This window comes from Leopardus geoffroyi, chromosome B4 (genome assembly GCF_018350155.1).
Source record: "Leopardus geoffroyi isolate Oge1 chromosome B4, O.geoffroyi_Oge1_pat1.0, whole genome shotgun sequence".
In the NCBI taxonomy this organism is placed as follows: domain Eukaryota; kingdom Metazoa; phylum Chordata; class Mammalia; order Carnivora; family Felidae; genus Leopardus; species Leopardus geoffroyi.
In genome coordinates, this window is record NC_059341.1 from 91308409 (window position 1) to 91335244 (window position 26836).

General features: G+C 46.3%; 1 long non-coding RNA gene across 1 annotated transcript; it reads left to right on the forward strand.

Moving 5' to 3' along the window:
- The first annotated feature begins 8512 nt into the window (after positions 1 to 8512).
- Positions 8513 to 17743, forward strand: LOC123590678. The gene is made up of 5 exons (XR_006708916.1): positions 8513 to 8618; positions 9291 to 9477; positions 11571 to 14071; positions 16189 to 16457; positions 16844 to 17743. It is a non-coding gene; the product is annotated as an uncharacterized LOC123590678 (long non-coding RNA).
- The last annotated feature ends 9093 nt before the right edge of the window (positions 17744 to 26836 follow it).

The window sequence follows — 26836 nt, forward strand, 5'->3', positions numbered from 1 at the left end:
CAATGTGTCTTGCATGAGAGAACTCAGGGGATCCCCTGAAGCTGGGATGGCCCCTCTGACTTGTCCCATGGACATAAGGAAGCCAGACTAGGCATTGGATGTAGCCTGGCCTCAAAGAGGCGTCATTTAACCACGGGTGAGGCAGCTCCCGTTAGCTGAAGGGAATTGCTGAAGAGACTCAGCTAGGAGCCCAAACCCCTGGCAGCTGGGAAGTTGAGAGTCTTGATCCTGAAGGGAATGCATGGTAGTCTGGGTGGGGCAGCATAGTATCCAGGGATTGGGATGGATTCTGGCTGGAATTACGTAACGGGTGAGAAAGAGTATGTCCTCAGCAGTCATTATTGGCCTACTTTTGCTTTGTATTATCAACCAGGGAGGAATAATCAGTCAGTCAGCATGCCTGTATTTAACATGGGGAGGGGACAAAAGGATCCCATATTTAAATTTTTTTTTTCAACGTTTTTATTTATTTTTGGGACAGAGAGAGACAGAGCATGAACGGGGGAGGGGCAGAGAGAGAGGGAGACACAGAATCGGAAACAGGCTCCAGGCTCTGAGCCATCAGCCCAGAGCCTGACGCGGGGCTCGAACTCATGGACCGCGAGAACGTGACCTGAGCTGAAGTCGGACGCTTAACCGACTGCGCCACCCAGGCGCCCCAGGATCCCATATTTAAATAATTAGAGAGACATAAGAGTGACAATAGCAGTTCTGTTCCAGAAGAGACAGGAGAAATTTGTCATGAAAAGCCACGTCACCATCAATGCTTTACTTCCTACAAAAGCGATAGCAGACTAGAAGCACTGGTTGGTTCCCCAACGTACAGGTTCCTATGGTGACAGCATATATGAATGAAACTTTTCACTGTACCAACTATCCCACAGGACCAGAAGAAGAGGCATTCGGTTCTTGTTAAGGGAATCAAGGCTGCCCCTACAAATTGGGAGGAGCTCTCTGCTCCCAGGGCTGGCCTGGCACTGACCATGATGGGAAATGACCCCAGATGGGTCAGTCTCCCTTGAGCATCCTTCTCCTCCCATTCTCTCTACTCCGTCTTTCTCACTAGTGGACAGAGCCTCCTGGGTGCCAGCTTCGAAGGTGATGAGGTGGGGGAGGCCCTTTACCTACAGCTCCTCTGGCGGAGAAATTCTGCTTCTTGACTTTTCAGCGCCTTTATGTGGAAATGTGTTACTTACAGTGCCGAAAATGTTTGGGGTGGAAGGGGTGGGAGCAGGGAAAGTAGTAACACTGGCAACACATCATAAATCCACAGAGACAGGGATGCTGCAAGTGGCAGAGTCAAGGACTTGGGGAAGCACACAAGGTCAGCCACAAGGTCCTAGTGTGCAGCACGTGAGAGACAACATTCAGGGGCCCCACCCCCAGGCCCCTGGTGTCACATGAGTTTGGTACTTCATGTTAATTGTTTTGACATTTCCAGACATCAGCTAATATCGGTCCCCATTCTAGAACACAGCCTATTTCCCTCTCCTCCACATGAAAGGCAAAGCTGTGGAGCGTTCCATCCCTGTTGGGTCTGGATTTTTACCAGTTGTGTGTGTGTTTTTTTTTTTTTTCTTTTTTTTTTTTTTTCAACGTTTATTTATTTTTGGGACAGAGAGAGACAGAGCATGAACGGGGGAGGGGCAGAGAGAGAGGGAGACACAGAATCGGAAACAGGCTCCAGGCTCTGAGCCATCAGCCCAGAGCCTGACGCGGGGCTCGAACTCAGGGACCGCGAGATCGTGACCTGGCTGAAGTCGGACGCTTAACCGACTGCGCCACCCAGGCGCCCCACCAGTTGTGTGTTTTAAGTGAAGTATGATTCCGAGGTGTGGAGAACTACGATCTTTATTCCTGCTGTTCCTTTGTTGAGACTGGGACTGAGAGACAAGATATATCGTGAAAGAAGGAAGTCTGTTAAGACCTAGAGTGAGGAGATTGATTAGATCTATAAAGGTAAGATTTGAGGTTTTCTTCTCTTCATCAGAGCATGAAATGACACCTGTAGCTTGGGGTTTGGTACTCACAATTTTGGTCATTTTTAAAATAGTATTCTGTGGGCGCGTGGGTGGCTCAGTCGGTTAAGCATCCGACTCTTGGTTTCGGCTCAGATCATGATCTCACACTTCCGTGGGTTCAAGCCCCGCATTGGGCTCTGAGCTGGCAATGCGGAGCCTACTTGGGATTCTCTCTCCCTGTTTCTCTCTGCCCCTCCCCTATTTGTGCTATCTCTGTCTTTCTCAAAAAAAAAAAACAAAAAAAAAAAACAAAAAAAAAACAACTTTAAAATAGTATTCTGTAACGTGGACTTTGTTTCAGAACAATGACTTACATTATACATTGTGTTCTGCTAACAGCTCTAAAAATGGGATCCCACCGTGATTTTTTAAAAATCCTGAGAAGGACATTTGCTTATAGATATTTGGCTATGATATCGACCAATTTGGAAAGGCTGTAAAAGCATAAGAGTTGTGGTAAGATAAGCTTATTCTGAATCATCAAAAATTGTTATGGAAATCCTATGCTTCATGAGATTTTGCATCTGATGAAATTCAACATCTTTCCTGGTAAGAAACCTTAGCAAACTTGGGATAAAAATTTTTCTCTTTTCTTAACTCTACCTGAAGAGTATCTGTCTACCCTAAAATTGCAACAGACACTGTATTTACTGATGAAATACTAAAACAGACCCCTAAGTGTAGAAATAAGACAATGATACCAGCTATCACTGCTCATAGCATTGAAGGCCTTGGCCAATGCAACAAGGAAAAAAAATGTACAAAGATTGGAAATAAAGAGAGCACTATCTACATAGAAAATCCAAGACGCTGGAGTGAAAAACCATTAGAACTAACATAGTCCAGCAAGGTAGTCAGATATAAGAGATCTGGTCAATAGGGCGCCTGGGGGGCTCAGCTGGAGTGAAAAACCATTAGAACTAACATAGTCCAGCAAGGTAGTCAGATATAAGAGATCTGGTCAATGGGGCGCCTGGGGGGCTCAGCTGGTTAAGCGCGAACACTTGATTTTGGCTCAGGTCGTGATCTCACAGTTCATGAGGTCAAGCCCTGCTTCAGGCTCTGTGCTGACAGTGTGGAGCCTGCTTGGGATTCTTCCTCTCTGCCCCTACCCCCGCTTGTATTCTCTCTGTATCTCAAAGTAAATAAATAAAAACTTTAAAAAAAATACTTTAAAAAAAAGAGATCTGATCAGTAGTGATGCTCAATTAGAAAATTTAAAGGGAAGAAAGACCCTATTCATAGTAGCAACAAAAACTCTCAAGTACATAGGAACAGATGTAGCAATAAATGGGCAAGACCTGCGTGAAAAGAAGGATAATATGTTACTAGAAACCTTGAATAAACCAAGAGTCCGATGTTCTTCAACACTGGAAAGATGCCAATTCTTCCCAAATTAACCTGTTAATTCAGGGAAATTCTAGTCAAAGCAAGGAGCAGTTCTGGCTTTCCCTGGCAGAGGGGGAAGGGTTTCGGTTTATAAAAGCAGCACACGAGTCCCCCCTCCCAAGCTTTTGGGGGGTAGTGGCAGAACTTCCATTTCAAAGGAGCACACCCCACTTCTCATTGTACCGGAGGTGACAATTCGCGTCCTCAGCGCTCCCGGCAGCACTCTGGTGGACGTCCTCAGTAGTTCAAGAGCCCAGATCACCTCTGATGACGAAACCAAATTTTACTGGAGCAGTTAGGATCAGAACTGGCCCTCACATCTTTTTCATTTGTCACAAGAAGGGAAAGAATCTCAGGGATGGGAAAAAGGAAAGTTGCTCTCTAGAGATCAAGACAGGACATTCTATCTGGAAAACTTACAAATGAATGACTTTGTTTCCCAAGCCGATAAAGTGGATGAAAGAAATTCTGTGATTCTGAACATGAGGGTAATTAATTTACTAACTTTCTTCTTTCCTCCAGACGTTATTCTCTATATTCAGAAACGACATATGAATCTGGACCTTTTCCTTGCCCTTCATTAGATCATGAGATCCTTGAGAATATGCACTCGTTTTCCTTGTTCTGGAAACGCGGATGGGTGCCAAATGAATTTTAAAATCTAAAATGTCCAGAGACAGAAAGTCCAAAAGATGGTCCAGAAGTCTCGATGGAATCGGTTACTAAACGTATTCGCCCACTTGTAATTGTTTTCGAAAAGCCCAGGAGAACAGAGGAGATGCCAGGAAATTAGAAAAATGTAGCTATGATGCAAATCTTCAAAAGACTTACGTTGAGCAGTCCTTTCAAATTACTCTCCCTCACTGTCAGTTTTGAGGATTTGGGAATAATTGTATAAAGCTGAAATATAAAAAGAGAGAGACCCACAAAAAAAGTTTCACAAAGCAATTTGAACTGGAATATGTGCCTATAATAAACCAGGAGACTGGTCCACAGATGGTCACTGTACTTTGCTGAAACATGTTGCCTGCCAGGACCCCACACAACTTCATTTATCAAATTCCTTAAGCTTAAAAGAGCACTTGTGATGACTTCACTTTACCCTCGCCCTGAACACAGTGCAAAACATCAAGGGGGAAAAGCTGGGCCACATCTACCCGGAGGCAGCAATGACAGACAGTTTGGTGAGGTTTGATATCATTTTGAGTGATAAGGCGAGAGAAAGGCCAGAAGAGTCTGCAGTCTAGAAAAAGCTCCTGTACGTTCGGGAGTTTGGGAGACACCAAACACACCGGCAAAGATCTGAGAAGGGATGCCGACGGGAAGGAAGAAAATAAAACCAGGGCCAAGAAAAAAAATTCAAACTGACTCATCAGGGAAAATAGATTCGGGTGTTCAGAGTCGAGAGTAATCCGGAAAACCACAGTGACATATGTGATGTCGTGGGGACAGTGACAGCAAATTAGATATGTAATCAGTGTGTCTCTTCCTCGAGCTGCCTAATGTACGCCTTGAAGTTCCGTCACCCAGAGGGCAATCCGGGGCCGTGTTATTTCAGGGTCAGTGTGTGAGGACACCAATGCATGACCTGTCCTCTTTACTGACCCTGCCATTCTTCCACCCTCTTCTGGCAACCAGATCCAGACTCTTGGGTTCGTTTTGGCCCAGACTGCAGCCCCCTCCTCCTCTTGAAAGATCTTTGAAGACAGGGCTCCCCCTCGTCCTGCTGCTAGGGCATAATGGGGCTCTGGGACGCGATGGGGGTGTTGGCAAATGTCCAGGAACTTTTCTCCCCGTTGCCCTTCTCCTGACCGCCAGAATAGAACTTTGAAAAAGCAGAAACACCTTCCCAACCATCTCCTTTCAGAAATTACATTCACGGCTGGGTTTGCCATTCAGTTTTGTACCAAGAACTTTATAAAGTGGGAATGGCTGAACTCATCTGGCAGGACTGTCCTCTGTAGACGGCCAGCTCCCAAATCCCCGAGGTGTGAGGGCTGGGTCCTCCCCGGCACGTTCTTTTCAAGAAACATTCCCACACTTGGCCTTTTACTCTAGCCCCTCCGTCCCTGCCCTCCCAGCGCCTGGAGCTTTCCACCTTGGCTCTGGCTCCTCCGAGCCTGGGCTCAGCCTTCCAGTTCCAGGTTGACCTTGGCTGAGAGCCCCACATGGTCAGTCTTCTTGTAAATGTAGAAAATCTCAGGCACGGATTTCTGCACTTGGCCTCCCTGCAGAACTGTTTAGTACTCAAGCCATATGCAACCTCCAGCCGACACTGAGCAAAAGTGAGAGCACTTGCTTACCAGAAGTCTGTGTTTACCGAATTGGATTTAGCCTCTGTCGACCCCGCTGCTGAGTCCGCAGTGAGGAAAGCTCGGAGCTGGGCCAGGTCTCAGGTCTATCCTGGGCTTGTTTAGCACCTGTGGGCATGTCGGGCTCTCTCTCTCTCTCTCTCTCTCTCTCTGACATTCTCAGTACACCCTGGAGGACAAAAACCCTCACAGGATGTTCTTTACCATCATTGTATCCCTAGGCGTTTGACAGAAGACTATCGTAGGCTTCATTTTCCTCATCTGTGAAATGGACACAGTGATAGTACCTACCACCTAGGAAGGTGGTAAAGATTCAGTGAGATAACTATTTAGCTCAGTGTTTGGCCATTTGAAAATTATTGATTATCAGTGGATCCGGACAAATCAGATAACCCTGAGGAGGAACGCGGTGTGAGAGCAAATTCGAGAAACAGTCAAGCTGGGAATCTTTGGGCCTCTCGTTTCTTCCTTGCTTTTTAACCTTACGGTAAAATCCTCCCATGACTCACGGGGCAGCAGGTTCTGCCTCACCGTCAGAGACAAGAGGGCTGGGGACTTCGATACACCTCCAGTCTTTAGCATCTGACAAACCTGTGGTTGAAGAGAGCTCTGCCCTTTCTAGCTGTGGGACCCCAAAATCTTTGAGCCCCAGTTTCCTTGTTGGTAAAATAAGGACCACACTTCCTACCATATGAGGGAGTTGGGATGATTAAATGCCTCCAATGCTTGATAAACGCTTGACAAGCCTTGTTTTGACTTCTGGTACCAGCATGCTCCTTGGTCCCGACCAAGATGTCGCAGGGCCCTGGCTTTTCATGACCTTCCAACAAATGGAGTGAATTATGTGGTCTTGCTCTAGTCACACAGATCTAGTCACTGGAGATCACTGGATCTCCAGTCCAACGTATTTGGCTCCCCGGCTTTTCTTTCTTATCCAGTCCATCCTTTACTTGTGGCTACCCCTGGTTAAGTGTGACATGTTACATATTTACAAGTTAAAGAGTCTAGGTCCATTTCATTAAGATTCTTCCTTGAAATTATCTTGGACAAATTCACCATTCTTTGATTCCTTGGGCACGCTCATCACTCGTGTCCGGGATGACACATGTATATTGCGCATACTGCCTAGACATCCCCAGATATCACTAATGGATCCCACCATGTTCTCCGTGAGCTGGGCCAGAGTCTCAGTCACTTGGCGGACGTCAGGCCATCTCTCTACACATTTTATGTGTTCCCTCTCTTGGACTCATGAGCATGTTAGTATGATCCTTGTTTGTAGTCATCTGTGCTTCTCCTGTCTACTCCATTAGACTGAATATACATATGTTACTTTTGAGGGTTCTCCTACCGGCCATTACTCTAACTCCATCTAAAAGGATAAACACATGGCCGGTAGCCCTTGCCTTTCAGCTATAACTAGGGGCTGTCACTGTAGGTTATGCAATAAAACAAAACTGTTTTAGTATGCTTTTCCTTTTTCTAGTTAATCATAATAATTTCCTGTGACATTTAATAAGAATTCCTTTAAAATGAGATATTTAGTGACAGCGCATATAGTCTGTCAAATCGATACACTTCTGTTTATTTAACAAGTTCCCTGGTGTTGGACCTGATGCTCAGCAGCTATTGGTATCTGGCTATGATAAATCACCCTGTGATGCGTCTCTTTGTATCTACGTGTGTGTCTACATCTCCAGTTAGCTTCCTAGGGTGGGATTTCTAGAAATCGGAATCATTGTGTCCAACGGAAAAACAACTTTAAAGTTCTTGTCGGGGCGCCTGGGTGGCTCAGTCGGTTAAGCGGCCGACTTCGGCTCAGGTCATGATCTCACGGTCCGTGAGTTCGAGCCCCGCATCGGGCTCCGTGCTGACGGCTCAGAGCCTGGAGCCTGCTTCCGATTCTGTGTCTCCCTCTCTCTCTGCCCCTCCCCCGTTCATGCTGTCTCTTTCTGTCTCAAAATTAAATAAACGTTAAAATAAAATAAAATAAAATAAAATAAAGTTCTTGATACTATTGCCGTGTTGTTTCCTGGTAATTATTTTTTATTTGCATCCCCCTCAGTAGTACAACATAATAATATTAATTGTCACCATTCCTTGTGGATTTTGTTTCTGCGCCAGGCACGGTTCTAAGAACTTGACGTACATTAGCTCATTTCATCCTCCCCAGACCCTTCTTTTATTGCTGAGGAAACCAAAGCACACAGTGGGTAACTAAATTGACCAAAACCATGCCACAGACACTAGGCGAATCCTGGATCTGAATCCATTCACCTACCCTGCTCCCCTAAAATACTTTGCTGTGGCTTCAATAACTTGGAATACAATTGGAATTTTTTTTTTTTAACGTTTATTTTATTTTTGGGACAGAGAGAGACAGAGCATGAACGGGGGAGGGGCAGAGAGAGAGGGAGACACAGAATCGGAAACAGGCTCCAGGCTCTGAGCCATCAGCCCAGAGCCTGACGCGGGGCTCGAACCCACGGACCGCGAGATCGTGACCTGGCTGAAGTCGGACGCTTAACTGACTGCGCCACCCAGGCGCCCCTACAATTGGAATTTTTGAGTTAAGCAAGGTTCAAAGAAAATCTATTTCTGCTGCCATGACCTAAGTGCAGTCTTACCCAGAAGCAGAAAGCCCAGCTGAAGTTGTTCAGTCCTTTTAGCAAAACGAAGTCTTACCAAAAACTCAGGGTATTTGGTGTGGGTAACTGAAATATTTCTTATAACTTTACATATGGGAGGGGATAAAGCAACGTTATTAAAAACAACAGAAGTATTTCTCCAAAACAAGTTTCTCTCTTTCTCAAGAAAACCTATCTGTGGTCTGAGGTGGCTGCTGTTGGCCTGAGACAGAATCCATATGCCCAGGTTTTAGACTTCAGGAGCGCAGGTAAGCAAGAGTCGGTGTTTTCTAAACTCTGAACAGGGAAGCAGACCTAAGAACTGCTCCTAATAAAGGAGGAGTTACTTCAAAGCAGCCCCAAATGTGCCAGCTGGACCACAATACTACTGTAAGGTTAACAATGCAAACAATGATTCTAGCTCTTTCTCCTTAAATTCAAACTAATGTTAATGCTAGCTTAAACATGATCAGGAAGTGTCCATTTTAGGACTTATTTCTCCCTCTTCCTGAAGTCCCAAGTTTAAAATCCCAAGTCATAAGGGTTCCTGACCAGTAAAGGGATATTTTTTTCTTCTCCTTCTTTTGTGTCTCAAGCAAATGGTTGGCTTCCTTTAATCTTTTTTCTTGTGATTTCTCAAAATAGGTATGACTGGGGGTGGGGGGGGGCAGGTTTCCAGATTTAGCAAGTAAAAATACAGGATACCCAGTTAAATTTCAGATGAACAATGAATAATTTTTTAGTGTAAGTATGTCCCATGCGATATTTAGGGTACGCTGATACTAAAAATTACTAGTTGTTTATCTGAAACTCATATTTAACTGGGATTTTATATTTTACTAGAATTACACTGGGGGAGATAGGTGAGGAAGGCTAAGAAAGTCCAGGGCAGAAAGAGGAGGAAAGGACTTAAAAAAAATTTTTTTTTTTGTTCCTTTCAGGTTGGAAAAAGAAACATGAGCAGTGTCTGCTATTGCTGTTCATTGCTGTGATCCCTCAGGGTTCTGGAATTGTCTGCTTCCTGAAGAGCCTGCCGCTCACTGGCTCAAGCTGTCCCGATGCCCAAAGGGATGTCCCAGGTTTGCAGATGTGCTCTTAGCATCTTCCCTGGAAATCACAGAACTTCAGGTAAACATTGACATTTGTATTATCTCAGTTTCCAAATATCGTTTTGATTTGGAGGGTCCCTTTTGCAGAGAAAGGCTCCCAAAGCTGGCATTTCCCAGTAGCAACAGAAAGGCTTTTAAGTAATTTATGAAAAGACAGTGAAAATTGCAGCCACTTCAGCTGGGCTGTATATGGCGGTGGGGTTGCGGTTGTGTGGTGGGGGTGCGGGGAGTGAATGAAAGGCAAGGTGGAAGAAGGGATAATTAAAAGCAATGTGAAAATGGTCACAACCTTCCACGCCCTGTCTACTTCACTCCCTTGCCCCACCTCTGCCTGTCTCTGTCTTCACCTGCCCTCTCTGGAGATGGGCCCATTCCGAGTTTCTGAGACTCACAAAGGTGCAATTCTGACATTAGACCTTGACCAAAAAAAAGTTTAAGCACCTCAGGGGACCCCGTGTAGACATCTCCTGGGACCTCTCCACAGCTCCTATGCTGAGGGCCTGCCTTTCTTCAGTCTTCTCTGGGGGTAACGCACAGAGGACAGAGATGCCACGGTGCTTAGCTCAGTGGCCTGGCACTCGGGTTTTGCATCAAAGAATTGAGATGAAGAAGATTTAGAAATGACCTGGGTGCTAGGGGCGTCTGGGTGGCTCAGTCGGTTAGGCGTCCGACTTCAGCTCAGGTCACGATCTCGCGGTCCGTGAGTTCGAGCCCCGTGGCGGGCTCTGGGCTGATGGCTCGGAGCCTGGAGCCTGCTTCTGATTCTGTGTCTCCCTCTCTCTCTGCCCCTCCCCCATTCATGCTCTGTCTCTCTCTGTCTCAAAAATAAATAAACGTTAAAAAAAAAAAAATTAAGAAATGACCTGGGTGCTAACTTTCCCTCTACGTAGAAAATCTTGGCTTTTCCTTATGGCAGCAGAATTCAAACACAGACCTCAAAAGTGATTAAGATACAAAATAGTTCCATAAAGACAATGCTGTTTATTTTTATAGAGGGGGTTAAATGATTTGCCCCTATTTTTTTGGCAGGTTAGTGGTTGAGGGAGGAAAGCAATCAAGCCCTGTTTGGTCATAAGAGGGAGGGCTTTTCTCTCTCTTTTTAAAAACTTTTATTTTCAAGTTATTCATTTAATTACAATTAAAATGCATTCGTAGCTGCAAAAAATAATGTGCTATTTATAGGAAAAAATTTAAATGCAAAAGAATTAGAAAGGTGAAAAAGAGCTAGTACAAACCCATGCCCTACAGATAACCGCTATTAACATTTTTCTCTTTCCAGTCTTGTCTTTGTGTGCATATATTTACATAATTGGGATCATACTCATTATATAGCTTTATATACTTTATTAACACCTTCTGGGCATTTTTCTCCATGCCATCAGATGTTTTTCCACGGTAGTGACTGAACAATACCCCGCTGTTTGGGTATGTCAAGGCTCACTGGATCATGCCCCCATCGATAAACTCTTACGTTGCTCCTGGGTTTTCTCTCTAACAAATAAAGCCTACTTTCTTCTTCTTTTATATCAGTCTGTGCTTTTCTGATTATTACTAAGGAGGCATCCCTAGACATATGATGGCGGCCATGCCAGATTCTTTCATAAAGCGGCATTCCTCCCTCTGGCCTTTTTGTTTTCCGAAAACTCTGTGGATTGGCCCTCTTTTCCGCGTGCTTAGTAGAATAGAAAACACGGCTTCTTGTGGATTTCTGGATTTTCTTTATTTTCAAGAGGACATGCTGTTTCAAGCGTGCTTGGGTTTCCTGTATCTTGGGATCCTGGTAATCGAGCCCGATTACCATGACTCCCAACATCTCCCTGGCGCATAAGTTCTTGAGTTCAACCCAGGCAACAGGAACAATTGTTTTTTTGCCCCCATGGCCTCCCAACCTTGGCAGCCTCCCCGCTTCCCATCCTGATGCATCAAACTGGACGGTGAGAATGGGGACTCTATTAGCTCAGAGGTCATGAGTGGTGAATCTAAGGGCTCACGGTGGGAACTCCAATGGCAGCAGAGGCAGTGGGAGGTGAGGACGGATGAGCAGAATTCTGTGGAAGTGAGTGCCCTGCTCAGCCCTTGTCTTCTGCTCCCCTTTCTCCTCTGGACCACAAGGAATGAATGGTCTGCTCCTCTTCATGCTGCCCCTACCTGTTGATTCAGACGGATCCTCACTCCACTCTGAGATGAGGAGAAATGGAAGCCAGCCTTACGCTTTACTCTCCCTTCCCTGAGGAGACAGACTATACTCATGTTGAGGTTGTATAAGGGTTTGTACCTCTAACAAAGACATGAAACAGACAAGCCATAAGAAGCCTTCGTCCTCAACCCCACTGACTCGTCTTTTCCGCTTAGACCCCCTCAGGAAGGAGAAAAGCTACCTGAGGAATAATAGTGGGGTTTTGGAGACGTGAAGGCTTGAGGTTGCATGCAGTGCTGTTTAGGGGGCCTTTCCTCACAGAAGTGGAAAACCCTGACTTGATTGTCTCCCGGGCCTTTGCTCACCGGAGCGGATGGGAGTGAAAGGGTGAGGAGGGAGAGAAGCTGAGGCAGGGGTATGTTCATGGGCTGGTGTTAGGGATGACCCTTTCTAGCGCTTTCCCTCTTTCCCTTCCCCTTTGCTGCTAGTCCTGCCCCCTAGTGGGTGTAGGCTGAAGGGGCAGGGCTCCCAGACGAGGCACCGTGTGCCCCAGGGAGAGGGCCACACAAGGACAGGAGAAGCGATGGAAATTTCAGACGCTAGCAATCTGGGAGGAGAGAGAGAGTTCCTTCTAGAACTCAGCGGGGGAGACAGAGGAACTTGATGATCGTTGCAGTTATTGCATAAGGGATAGGTGGAAGATTGGCCTGGCCGCCTCGGTGACTAGAAATATCAGTCACAGCCTGGACATGCATTGCTCACAGACTTGGGTGAGAACTAGAAGGGGAGGACGACGATGAAAATAAGGACGAGGATGGCTGCTTCTCCTTGAGTTTTCTGAGCGCCAGGCAGCCAGCCAGCTGGATCCACGAGAGGCTTCCCCTGCCAGCCTCTTCGCCGCTCTGGGTGGTGGACGTTGTTGTTGTTACTTTCCAGATGAGACAGTTGAGGCTCAGGGATCCAAATGAGCTTGCCTAAGGCCATGGGCTAGTCAGTGCAAGGACAGACCCCACCTCCCCCAGACTGTCTCCAAGACGCACGCAGTGTCCTGCTACCTCATTCAACAGCCCCTCACGATGCACCAACGGTAAGCCGGCTTCAGCAGGGGCATACAAAAACGAGAATGCCACCACCGTTACTTTTCATAAGCTTATAGTCCAGAGACGCTTCCAGAAGTCCTCACATCTATTTCTTCGTTGCATGAAGCCCATACCATTTGGCACCAAAGCCCCTTCTGAGGATTGGAGAGACTTGTCATTTGTTTTTCCCAGCTGGGCCACTGTCTTCTCGAAGGAGGCACTGAGTCCCATCACCCGGCCAGTGGCCTTATCTCCTTCTCTGAGGGCAGGATGAAAACACAGACAAGAACCCAGGGACCTGCCATGTGCCTTTCAGTGCAAGTCTCCGTCTGGTTCTCTGCGAACGTGGAGCTTTGAGTTCAATGTAAAATTCGATCAAAGCTCGGTGAGTTTTGCCCTCCTGCTTCCTGTTAGTACCAAGGGCAGGAGCGACATCAGGCTTGGCCTACGATTTCTATTCTTTGGATATCAACCCAAAGAATTTCACAGCCTCACTGCACTGCCTAACTCTCTCCCGGACACAGCACATCTTTCTCCACCTGTTTTCCCTTCTCAAGCTTCTGCACCTGCATCATCTTGCAGACGGAGGGAGGTCGACACAGTTTACCATTTCTCTGCCTCAGCTGTTCTGCTGGTCACCTCCTGGCAGCCCTCACGGGGGGAGGATCGTGGCTGTCTCGCTTGCTTTCCGCGGCATTTCCAACTGCCTTTGAGGTTTTATCGTTGACACTTTTGAATAGCACTGTCATTTTGTTGTCCCATTCTGGATGCCGTCATCTGTATTCTGATTTCATCTCACCTCGAGACCAGGTTGTCCAAGCCTTATTATTATTATTATTATTTTTTTCCTATTTTGACTTGAGACAGCTTTTCGTTTACTCTTCACATCAGTGGGTATCTGGGATGCTGCGGCTTTAATTTTGAAACATGGTCACGTGCAGCCGGGGTGCTTTTACCGTGGGTCTCATAGGCTAGGGGAGTGGGGGCTGGGATCTGGAAGAAGAGCCCCAGGACAAAGACGGCCTTGTCATTGGTTATGAGCAAGTGCAAGTCTGTGCTTCGGAGCTGGGGAAGACAGGTCTGAGAAGACTTAGGGAAGGAGATTCCTCCCGTCAGTGTGGACTCTATCCCAGATGCCAGGGAAAGTCTCTGGGAATTCCCTGGGATCTGTGCTCAGCTTGAGAGGCTTCCAAGAGACATTATCTCAGTACATTCCATTTTAATAAAGAACATGGAAGAAGACAGCATCTGGGAAGCACGTGCAGCCTACAGAACTGATATAGGTAAAAAGAATTCTTTTTGCCTGTGGTAAATCCGCAACCGCTTGGTCAACATGGATTTCTTGCCACTAAATCTTCGGGGGAAGAGCCTCAAAGGGAAGACCCTCAAAGGGAGAGGTAAGGATCCCGCCCCTATGCTGGTTCACAGGAGCGGGGCCGGTAGGCTCTTGGAGGGGTCCACCTCATAGAGGAATTCTTCCCCGTGCTCTGATCTCCCACTGGGTGTGGCGGTCCGGGGGCGTCATCCCGGTTGGTCCAAGGACGAATGTCCTCCGGGCGTCGGAAACGGCCATGCTGCGTCCGAGGCCCCCACACATCTTGTACGCTACAGTTTTTGTCACATGAGGACATGATTGCCTTCAAAGATCTCCTTAGAACTTTGGGACACACTTCAAGCCCTAAAAACAAGAACTTTATTACTAAACCTGTTACCTATCTGCGTCTCTATTTGGACAAGATATATTATTGTTCCCCTCCCCCGGCCCAGCTCCTTCCCAAAAGAAAAGTGATAACCATCTGCTTTGTTTGATGAAGCACATCATGTGTTATTCTAGCTGCAGAGAAAGTCCCTTTCTTACTGGGAAGCCCGCGTGGTGGTTTGAAAGGTCAGAGACTTAAATTTTTGTCTTTTTTTTTTTTTTTTTTAACCGAGAAGATGTATATCCTGGCTGAGTCTCTGACTTCATCTGAGTTTTTTATTTGTCCTCACTACAAATCATTGGGATGGACCCAATGATTCCTTTACAAGATCTGTTTTCCATCCTGAATGCCAAAGCTGCTTCTCTGAATAGTATCTGCAAAGATATTCCCTGGCTTACCTAGAGTTCCTTTCCCCTTGGAGATACTGAATATGCTTCCAACGGTGGTAAGACTTTAGTGTATGCATAGTCCCTTCTTTATGATGCTTCATCCAGGTGACAACCAGCTAATACCAGACCGGCCGACTTCTTAAACCATGTAATATATGTCTCGGGTTTTGCTTTTTTTAGATTTTTTTTAATGTTTATTTATTTTTGAGACAGAGGGAGACAGAGCACGAGTGGGGGAGGGGCAGAGAGAGAGGGAGACACAGAATCCCAAGCAGGCTCCAGGCTCTGAGCTGTCAGCACAGAGCCCGATGCGGGGCTCGAATCCACGAACCGTGAGATCATGACCTGAGCCGAAGTCGGACGCTTAACTGACTGAGCCACCCAGGCGCGCCCCGTAGGGTTTTATTTTTTAAATGAACTCCAACATCATAATAACTAATGTTACTGAGTATGTACTATATTCTAGTTATTCTTCTAAGCCTTCAGATGTAAAATCACTTTTGATTTAATCCTTACAAATAGCCCAGAAGGTACATTCTATTATTTATGCCCGTTTTACAGGTGAGCAAACCAACACACAAAGCTGATTAAATACTTTGCCCAAGGTCATGTAACAACACGGTAGAACCAGATTCCACTGGGGCTAACACTTGAGTCTGTGCTCTTGCCCGCCAGCTAAATCTGGATTCACGCAAATGTTGTTTGATTTTGTTTTGTTTTCCCCACAGCCTCGATTATTTTAGGATCTGTTTTCAAGCACAATACGTTTCTCGAGTGCTAGAGGCTAGCACTTACACGTCTTCAGGATAGGATTTGACTCTAGGGATATGCAAATCTGTGTAACACCAAACTGTACATGCCAGAGCTTAGAATGAATAAATTGGACATTTGAGATTTCCGGAGAGAACCAGAGATAGAGATTGTGGCCACTACCGTGGGTATTGATTTGAAAGCCTGACTCAGGTTGCAGAAGGCCCTGGTCTTTTCCCAGAGCCCCTGCCCTTAGCCTCCTGCTTCGGGCCTTAAAAAGACACTGAGCGTCGCTTGTCTTCCTGAATGAGAAATATTGCCTGTGGTTACTCTGAGGGAGACCAACTGGTACATGTCCTATGGCAATGACAGGACGCGGCTCCAGCTGGAGTCTCTCTTCCCACTGCTGTACTCAGCTCGTCCTGGTTGCACCAAAGACAAAAACCTCCCTCCCAAAGGCTTGTCCTCGAGCTGGGGGACGACACCTCATGTTAAACACCGCCCATGGCACCTACCATTTTGCCTGGCACATGATAAGGGCTCCTAAATATTTGTTACTGCCTGCCAAAAGAGATCAATTCAGCCGTGATTTTTCACTTCTCCAAAAGATTCGCTGCAGGGTTCCTTTAAATGGCCAGCTCCCCTAGTGCATTTAAAATGTGACTTGATTTATAGGAATTCAACATACAAGGCCCTGCGAGGCCACATCAATCGTGTAAACTGAGATGCATGTGCTGCTGGGTTCCCACTGACCGAGCGTGTTGGCAGCTCCCTCCACCAGCCTGGAATGCACACAAACCCCGGGGCTGCGCTCCCTCCTTTTATCACAAAGGAGCTCATTTTGTGAATGAACAGCCGCCGCCAGCAGCACGTTGGTATTCCCAGTGACCTTTGCCCGGGGATTGGATTCCCGCCCAGCAGGGAGACCGGGGCCCTAGGAAAAGGTGAGTTCCTTGATTGCCACAGCCTGCTGGGCTGAGGTCTGCGGAGGAAGGGGCTCAGGGAGCCTTTCCCTTTCCGTGAATCACCTCCGAGAAGCTTCCCCTCCCGCCCGCGTCGCTCCGTCTTCTTTGTACGGGCTTGTTGGATTCCGTTCAGCCCGGAAGGCTCACTGCTTCTGCCGCTCGGCTCCTGCAGTTCTTTCTTCTGCCTCTTCTTTTGTTTTTTTAAGCTGTGAATAATAACCAGTCTAGCTTTGCCTTGCCTTTCCCGACCGTGATTCTGGGATCCTTGCGAGCTTCCGCCCCTTCCCCTCCTCCCCGCCCACCCCCTCCCCTCCTCCTCCTCCTCCTCCTCCTCCTCCTCCTCCTCCTCACCACGGCTTTTTCAGTTTGATGTTTTTAGGTATCAAAGGAAGGTCTCCAGGAACCCTGCAACTAAAGACTTTAATGAGGACCATGCCCGAGAAATCCCGGCTGCCAAAGACATGATGATGATTTATGTCGCTCACTCACTCCCTAACAGCAAGAGGACTATTTGTAAAAATAAAAAAGCTGCTCATATGGAATTAAACAAGAGCATAGCTGCTTCCTTCCAGACCCTGGGAGCTTAACAAAGAGCATCCACACTCCGCGGCCAGCAGCACATGGCCCAGGGCCGGCCGTCTTCCTGTCACACAGCGCTCAGACAGCCGCGCACGCTCCCTGTCGGCGGACCCCAACAGGCACATGCCCAGGGAAGCACAAACTCGGGTCGGACACAAAAGGGTCTACACTGACCTCAGGCCTCAGCTGAGCCACCAAAGGGCTCTGAGCATCTAGAGGTGGGCAGAGGCACAGGCCGCTGCCGTGGGCGCCCCCAGGGCCTGGCCGCAAGATGGTTAGCGCCCCTCTTTGTTCTTGGTGTCGGAGCGCTGAGCGACCCATGGGTGCCACCTGGGTTCTGGCCAGCTCGCCAAAGGGGGAAGAGATACCTTCTAATGCCTCCCTTTCCTCATGTTAGCTGAGGCCACCTCAGAGTCTTGATAGCAGTAAGGAGACGAAGCGTAGGACACGTGGAACGCAACGCTGACACCTGCTGATGATTATTATCGATCCGTATTGCGGCTGCCACCAATGGGGCCGCTCAGACCTCCTGCTGCAGTGACAGTACTTGACCGAGGGACTGGTCTATGTTCTTGCAGGTCACGGTCGGTCAGGTGCACCACAAAAGGGACCCCAGGGGAGACACAAGAAAACAGTGTGTTATACTCACGGGACCTAGACAGGAGGTTACCGTAGGGCATGCAAGGCCACGGTGGGGGCTGGGGGGTGGGGGAAGACCCCGGTTCTGGTCAAGTGACAGAAGACAGGAAAGCCTACACCATGACCTTCGTTGGGGTTTCTGCAAGCAAGGCAGGGCAGAGGAAACAGTTTAGGATTTTGACTAGTAAGAATAATTTCGGTGGATTCTGGGCCGTAGCGTGGGCTCTAATTGCCTCCGACCTGGTCCTGGCATAATTAAGGCAGGGGATTATTGCCTCCTGGGCCGTTCAGGCCAGAGAAAGAGCTTCGTGCTCTGGATTGGTTAGCTTGCACATCGGAGGCGTGCTCCTGGCTGAGGTCTTTGTTATCCCAGAACTGGCCAGCCCCTGCAGGAGCAGTCCCTCTCCAGCCAGAAAAGGTTTTTTTTTAAAATGTCAAAACGTTATAAAATACGCAAAATAAAAAAACTATGTACAGAGATTGGATTTGTGGCTACCAGAGGCAGGAATTGGAGGGCAGAGGAATTGGAGGAAGGTGGTCCTAAAATAAATAAGTAATGAAGTCAGTAAATAAGTAAATAGCATGTGTGCCCAATACATGGCCCCAGCCGCTGTGCTCTAAATCCAAGTTTGCACCGTGCTCGCCCCAAGGCCACACTTCCTGCTGGCCGCTCTAAGTCGTTGATGCAGAAGAGGCAGGGATGCCCACGTGTGCTCATCCTCGAGAAGACCTGGGACTTCTCTGTTGGCAACTTCCGCTCAAGGACACCCCCAGGAGTTTAGCGTGGATCCCTTTCTGGGAACTGAACTGGTGCCCGAGACTCTCCTACCCCATCTCCTCCACGGGGGTCAGAACCACACTGGGTCTGAAGGCTCTCTCCCTGCCTTTTCTGCTTACCACCCCCTACCCCACAGCCCATTTTCTCCTACAGACAATTCCCCTCAAATAACAGCAGTCATTCGCTATGTGTCTAAATCCCTGTTTTGGTGTCTGCTTTGGGGGACCTGACGTGACACATATACTAAGTAGGCTATTATTCTATGTTGTATAGTATCAGCAACTTTTCTGATGTACAGACGCGTGCTGGCTCTTTTACTTAGTCACTCAACCTTGAATAAAAACATTGACTAGGTATGCCGTGAGTGATGCTGAAGAGACAGAGATGTTATAGATTGAATGTTTGTTTATGCCCCATTTGCCCTCCCAAGTTTCTATGTTGAAATCTCACCCCTGATGTGATGGTGTTAGGGAAAAATCTGTTATTAGATGACCGACAGGACTGATGAGGGAATTCCAGTCCTTGCCGGGAGGCTCCCCTTCCGGGATTTCCTTCCTACCCACCTGCTGCAGGTGCCAAATTACTATTAATGAGGGAGGAGGAAGTAACAGACTATAAATTGTCCCCTCTGTTGCCGCTCTGGGCTCAGATCTCTGGAGAATGATCTCCTCTGGGCCCACCGGTGTAAAATAAACCTCCTTCCTTCCAAGATCTCTGAGTGCCGCTTGGTTCTTCTGTGGGGTGATCCAGACCGGGTTTTCCGTAACAATGGTATGTGGAGGGTGGAGCCCTCATGACAGGAATTAATGCGCTTATCAAAGAGACCTTAGAAAGCTGCCTTGCTCCTTCTGCCATGTGAGGACACAGTCACAAGATGGCCGCCTGTGAACCAGGAAGTGGGTCCTTACCAGACCCTGAATCTGCTGACATCGTGATCTTGGACTTCTCAACCTCTAGAACTGCAAGAAATAAATTTCTGTCGTTTATAAGCCATCCGGTGTGCGGACTTTTTGTTATAGCAGCCTGAATGGACTAGATACTCTCATTGATGGGCTGGCGAGTTGGGGTGCATTGATAGATGTGTACACAAACAATCAGAATAATATGGTTAATATTCAAATTAAGGAATGTAAGCGGTCACAGGAGGAAGTGTTTCACTTTACCAGGGTTGGGGGGGGGGGGTGGTGGAGATGGACAAGAAAGACTTCATGAAAGAAGGATATGGAATTCTGGCAGAAGATATCCCACCCTCTCACGTCCTATCTTCAGTATGACCCAAGTGGTAAATAAAAAGGAAGAACAGGAGCCCGTAAGAGATTTAACATCATATAATTTGATGGGCTTCCCCCCCCCCCCCTTCTCTTTCACTGCCTTTTACAACAGCTGTAAAGTAGCAGTAGTTATCCGCCACAGATTTGAGACATATTCCGCGTCGCCAAATTGAAAGAAGCACAAATGTCATGAACTCGTCCCTGTTGGAAGACAACGGTCGTAGAAGCAAGTTACTTCGAGAGGCCACCGTGGTGCAGCGGCAAGGACGCGAGATGCGTACTATGGAGGCGTTCCTGGTACTCGACTGGGCTCAGCCTGACCCTAGATCCAGTTTTCATAATCAAGTGGGATCTACTCTAGGCTGAATTGTGTCTCCTCCCAAAATTCATAGGTTGAATTCCTAACCCTCAAGTACCTCAAAATGTGACTGTATTTGGTCTTAATGGGGGTAATCAAGTTAGAGTGAAGTCGTTAAGGTGGGCCCTCATCCAGTATGACTGGTCCCCTTATAAGAAGAGGAAATTCGGAGATAGAGATGCACAGAGAGAGAAGATCATGTGAACAGACACCGAGGGAAGATGTTCAGCTACAAGCCAGAGAGAGAGAGGCCTGGAGCGGATCCTTCCCTCATGGCCCTCAGAAGGAATTAACCTTGGCAACACCCTGGTCTTGGATGTCCGGCCCCCCAAATTATGAGACAATAAAATCTTTGTTGCTTAAGCCTCCCAGTCTGTGGTACTTTGTATTATAGCCCAAGCAGACTACTATAAGACTCCTTTTTCTTCCCTTCCTTGGAGATAGGATCTGGCCCCATTCTGCTCTCAATCTTAACGGTGTGGTGAGCGGGTAAAGATGGTATTTTTCTTTCCCAGAGAGCTGGGGATTAACCTTTGACCATGGGAGAGAGAGCAGGGAAAGTGAGGCCTGAAGAAAAGCAGAAAGCCAGGCTTACCACAATGAGCACTTGGTCATGCAGAATGAGGAAGAATTGACCGAAGAGCACAGCTCTCAGAAGCTTCAAAGGCAGAAAATGGGAAAGACACACTCTTGGCCTTTGGATTAGAAGGCACCGATGCTATTGGGAAGCAAGATAAATTATTTCGCCGGACTAAAAATAGAGCAGGCCCGTCCGATCAGAGTCGGGGTAGATCGATCGCACTGCAGTCCAAAAGGAAGAAAAATGAGGCGAGAAGGAGGACCTGCCTGGGAACTAGAACCTAAATAGCAACTCATATGAAGCCTTGCTTTGGCCCCTGAGAGACATGAAATGAGAATTCCTGAGAAAAGGCCGAGTGATACCTCAAACTCACAGCTGACATTGTTGGAAAGGAAGGCTTCATTGGCCCTGGGTCAGAACCAAGAAACGTGAGCAGTTTTAACTTGGAGGGTGTGATGTGACGATCCAGTCACTTTCCTGGGGACAAATGAAGTCAGTCTGTGACAGATACTACATTATAGCAAATTGTGTCCGTTGGGGAGCTCACCAATACCCTAGGCAGGGGCTGCAATATCTTAATGCCCAAATCATCTCCCTAACGTAAAACATTTCATGAAATTGCGTTATTTACCCTGGTGTTTTTTGACATACTGAGGGGCAGTTTCCTGCTAAAGCACTTTTTTTTTTCATTTTTATGTAAACAACAGAAATGTGTGGGGTTTCTAAGGATAAATCTCCCCACCCAAACATACACCCTTCATGGATGTACCTCTTTTTAATGTCTCCGAGGTGAGACATTAACAGTGTACCTAACATGACTTTAGGCCTCGCTCTTTCAACTTGACTTGTGGAGCTCCACCCACCCTCTCCCCACCCCCGCCCCCCACCCCCAGCTCACCCCCATCAGATGCCCAGCACTTTACAGGGGTAGGACAAGTAGCAAACAATGAAAGATAAGAGAGAACTAGGGTTTAAATTATACAATAAGTATTTCCACCCTCACCCACAACAAGTCGCCTTGCCCCACGCTTAGGGAAACAACTCAGAGCCGATCCACATGAGTTGCGCCTCAGAGGAGGGCAAAAGGCACCCTGGGGTCTATAGGAGAGGCAATGGGAGAAGCTACAGCTAAGAAGAGAGGACACTGGGGGACAGTTGCAGCCACATAAGGGATAGTCACCACTCAGGGGAATTCACTGATTTATTGGGCACCTAATCCACACTAAGAAGATGAGGCTCTGGGAAGAAGGGCCGAAGCATCAGCCTTTAAATGTTACTTGTCATCTGAGTATTTGAAGGACTGCCCTGCCCATGAGTACTAGCCAGGGGCAACCCCATTCTTTTTCTTCTCTCTCTTCTCCTAACTGTGTCTTTCCCTCTCATCCTTAGGAATACCATTAGATAGCAAAAACCCTAATTTGTATTTCCATTCCTCTTTCTAGAGCACAGAAATGGACATCTCCATTTGGGTATCTCACTGGCATTTTAGAATCATCATCTTCCTACAGCCATCTCTTCTCCCCTCTTCCCCATGAACAGACAAAACCCCAAAGCAGCTCCTTGACTCAGCATTATTCTTCACTTGTGGGGGTCAAAGATTCCTTCTCCTTTGACTCTTCTCTCTTCCTCCTAGTCCAGCCAACTACCATGTTGTTTTCGACTACCTGTACCAAGTGTGTGGAAGATGCCCTTTCTCCCCCTGTCCAGTCATGGCAGGCACTGCCCCTTCCACCCCTCAGATGCTTCACTGCAGCCGCCCCTAACGGGTCTTCTTGCCCTCCTTCAGACTGTTCCTCTATTCGTTAAACTTTCCTCCATTATCCCCACTGGTGAAATTTTCTTTGAAAGGGCAGCCCAAATGCACCATTTCCTCCATGAATCATCCAAAATATGCCCAGTGAGACATGGGCTCTTCCTCTTCTGATATCACACAACCAAAATTTATCTTAACTTGGGTACATGAAGAAGATACATCCCAGATTTTTATATTATGTCCTCTGTGCTCCGTAGAAATCTGTCCAATGTGATCAACTTCCCTATCCACTTGGATAACGTATCCACACCTCAAGTTAACGTGCCCAAAGAGAATTCTCGCTTTTTCCACTTAAAACCTGTTAATCCACCTGCCTTCCCCATTTTGTAAATGGTTGCATGATTCTCTTTATGTGTCAAACTAACCATGGATTTATCATGGATTCCTCACCTTCGTTCTTATCCAATCCAGCGAATGCTTTTACTTCCAGAATATATCCTGACTTACCAACTTCCCATTACCCCGTTATTATCTTAGCGTAAACTAACGTCTTGTCAGGATTATTGCAATCGACTCTTACAGAATCTCCTTGATAAAGTGTTTCATAGAAAATGTAAATGAGATCATGTCATTGACCTGCTGAGTACCCTCCAAAGGCTTTTCATCACGCTTTGAATAAAATTCAAATTCTTCACTCTGTCCTCCAAAGCTCTATGTATGGTCTAGCCCCTAAGTGGATCTCTGACTTCATATTCTACTACGTCCTCTTTGTTTTCCTTGCTCTTTTTATCCTTTCCTTGAATATATCAAACATGTTTCTGCCTCAGGATCTTTCCTCTTCTTCCTCTTATCTGAGACACTCTTTCCCAGATCCAGCCCCTTCTCTTCATCCCTCTCTCAAGTCACACGTCAGCTTCTCAGAGAGGCCTTCCCTGACTGTCTACTAGAAAAAAAGACCCTTTCTCGCCTCACTTCATCTCACTTGGCTTTATATTCTTCACAACAGGGAATGCTGAATGAAATCCCCAACTTATTTGTTCCTTTGTTTTTTGTCTCCTTTCCTCTTGAGTATGAGCTCCATAAAAGGAGGAAACCTACCTGTGTAGCTAACAAACTTTCCACCTCATGGCTCTTGAAAAATCATACCACCTGTTGGTTGTTTCAACCTCCAAAATAGTCCGTGATGATTCTCTTCTTCTAGTATTCACACTCAAGCACAGTCCGTTCCTGCAACAAATAGGAATGACCTATGTAACCAATAGGGATATTTCTGGGGCATCTGGGTGGCTCACTTGGTTAAGCTTCCGCCTCTTGGTTTTGGCTCAGGTCATGATCTCATGGTGTGTGACTTGAAGCCTGAAGCCCCGTGTTGGGCTCTGTGCTGACAGCACACAGAGCCTGCTTGGAATTTTCTCTCTTCTCTCTCTGGCTCCTCCCCTGCTCGTGCTCTCTCTCTCTTTCTGTGTGAAAATAAATAAACTTTAAACAATAGGATATTTCAAGAACGGTGAAGCATAAACTTCTGAGACTGGATCATAAAAGATACGACTTCTGCCTTGTTTTCATGGATGACTCATTCTGGGGAAAGCCAGCTGTCATGTAAGGACACTCAGCAGCCCTATGAAGACCATGTGGCAAGAAACTGAGACCCCCTGCTGATAGCCAGCACTAAGTTTGCAGCCCTGTGAGTACATCTGGTACATGGATCCTCCAGCCCCAGTCAAGCCTTCAGATGACTGGAGCCCCAAGCAACATCTTGACTGCAGCCTCTCACGGGGCCTCAAGCTAGAACTATCCAGCTAAAATGCACCTGAATTCCTGACCTATAGGAACTGTGTGAGATAACAAATATAATTTTAAAATATTCAAAAAAATCTTTTTAATGTTTATTTATTTTTCAGAGACAGAGAGAGACAGAGCGTGAGCATGGGAGGAGCAGAGAGAGAGAGAAAGAATCTGAAGCAGGCTCCAGGCTCTGAACTGTCACCACAGAGCCCGACGTGGGGCTCAAACCCACGAACTGTGAGGTCATGACCTGAGCCAGAGTCAGACACTTATCTGACTGAGCCACCCAGGCACCCCAATTTTTAAAAGTTCATATGTAGTTTTAAGCCGCTACATTTTGAGATAATTTGTTATGAGGCACTAAATATTACGCAACAACTGCTGGCTTATTGTTGTTGTCATTATAATGCTTTTTTTCCTTGTCCAAGAATACAATAAATACACCATAAGAAGTGCTTTTCAATGTTCCAATTTCAGGCAGAGAAAAACACAACAACTTATTCAACCCAACAGTTCCTAGTTAGGGAATATTATGTGAACTAATTTGAATTGTATGCTGTGTTTGGATAAACCAAGGCGTTTTATTTGCTATACTTAAGCGAGACAGATGGGTGTCTTCTACAGCTCTTTAGGCTGTTGTGAGCATGCCTTATTTCCAGGCACTTTGAAGCGCTTTTGGGTTTAGACATGTTAAAATTGTGCCCCTCAAATGTTTTTTTCATGTAAAACTTTATTTATAAGTACAGTTGGAGCATAAGGAAATTATAAGCTCCCCCGAATTAAAAATGGCAACTATGATGATGCAGAATGTCGCATCCAAAGAATGAGTCCCTCCCATCACCTACTATAATGTAATCCTTACATTACATTGCATTTCTTTCCTTTCCAAGTGTATTATCAATACCTCTTTTTGTTGTCCAATTGTGTATTTTTATACCTGTGAAAAATTGTTAGTTATCTCAGAAGTGGAGCACATCATACTTTTTCCCTTTAATTTAATATTAATGTGAATACTTTTGCATTCAACCGTTTTCCATTTCATGGAAGGATTTTCAGGAATAAATTAAGGTTTTAAGTGAAGGGAAGATGGATATACATGGTTTGTAGAAGGCAGTCAATAAATAGTCAAGTGGACAAATCAAAGCTCCTTATTCCCTGAGTTTGGCCTAGAACCCAAATTTCATAAGCCAGTATGTTTTCTATATACCTTATTCCGACCTGACTAAATTGATAATTATTCACCCACAAATTTTATTTATTTTTTTGTTCTTGAGGGCAACCTCCTTAAGGTCAGGCCTCTTTTATTGTGGTTGTAATTAAACTGACCTTGTTGGTTTCTCTGTGTACCTGGTTGGCAAATTGATCGTAGAATTACCCACCACATTTATTCATTCAGCAAACATTGACTGAGTGCTCCCCACAATGTCAGGCACTGTGCTAGGTACTGAGTACCTAGAGATGGATGTGATGTGGTCCCTGATATCAAGCTGCTCCAGTTTAGTAAGAGAGAAAGAGGAAAAACAAAGAATTAAATATAGGGGGAAGAAAGATTCAAATACTTTAACAGAAGGGTGAAGGGAACATGGCCGGAATGACATGACTATCCCAAGGAAAGGATTAGAGGAAACTTCCACAAGGGATACTTGAGGTAGATCCTGAAGGACAAGTGTTAGTAATCAGTGAATGTTGGTTGACGTTGCCTCCAAGATTCTGTTGGCTTGGGCTATGGAATTGTTCTTGAGGTTGGATTACCTTTTTCCCTGGTGGCGTGTAGAAATTAATGAGAGAAAAGGGTGAATGAAGATTTGAGCGCTGACCCCCAAACTGGGAAACATTCATTCCTCATGCATCTTAGATTAATTCAAAGAAAATGGATAGAGAGGATTATCAATAGTACTTCCTCGTTGCGTTTTTTCCTTTTCCTTTTAAACGTTGCTACAGCAACATTCTATTGAAGCCCCTCGAAGGTATAGGAGACTGTCAGTTGGTTGTTACAACTGACATGGAAGGGCTGGAAGCATTTTCAGAGGTATCCAAGTGCATAAGGTGCAACTATTAGGTAATGAGTTGGAATTTTAACAGTCCCGAACGCATACATCTTAATGAGCATGGTCCCCCAGGGAGGAGGTCAACTGCTTATTCCAATGATTTTGCCATTACTAAAAATATTCTGGGAATGCATGTCTCTCTGGAAATTGTCTTCAAACCTACAGCATATTCTTTTGAATTGCCTTGATGATGGGTAAATCTTAGTCCTTGGGGTCTGAATTTTTACTTATGTGTAACAGGTAATTTTCCAGGCCATACCAAGCTGGGGGAATAGTTTAATGAGAAGACAGTGACATAAGCCCATTACTCCACAGCTCAGCCCTACCAGCTGGTTTGCTAGAATTCTGAACTGCCCCATTCTGCCTCCAGGTGTATGTGTGGGGAGAAGGGAGCAACATTAGTGTGGACAGAGGAGGTGTGGAGATGGGTTGGTTGTGGGTTTTTTGTTGTAGTTGTTGTTTTTACAAATAGGTTTATTTAAATCTATTTATTTATGTACTTTTCCCCCCTCCATAACTGTTCAATTGTCTTGCAATCAATTCCAGTTGATTTCTACTAAATAGTGG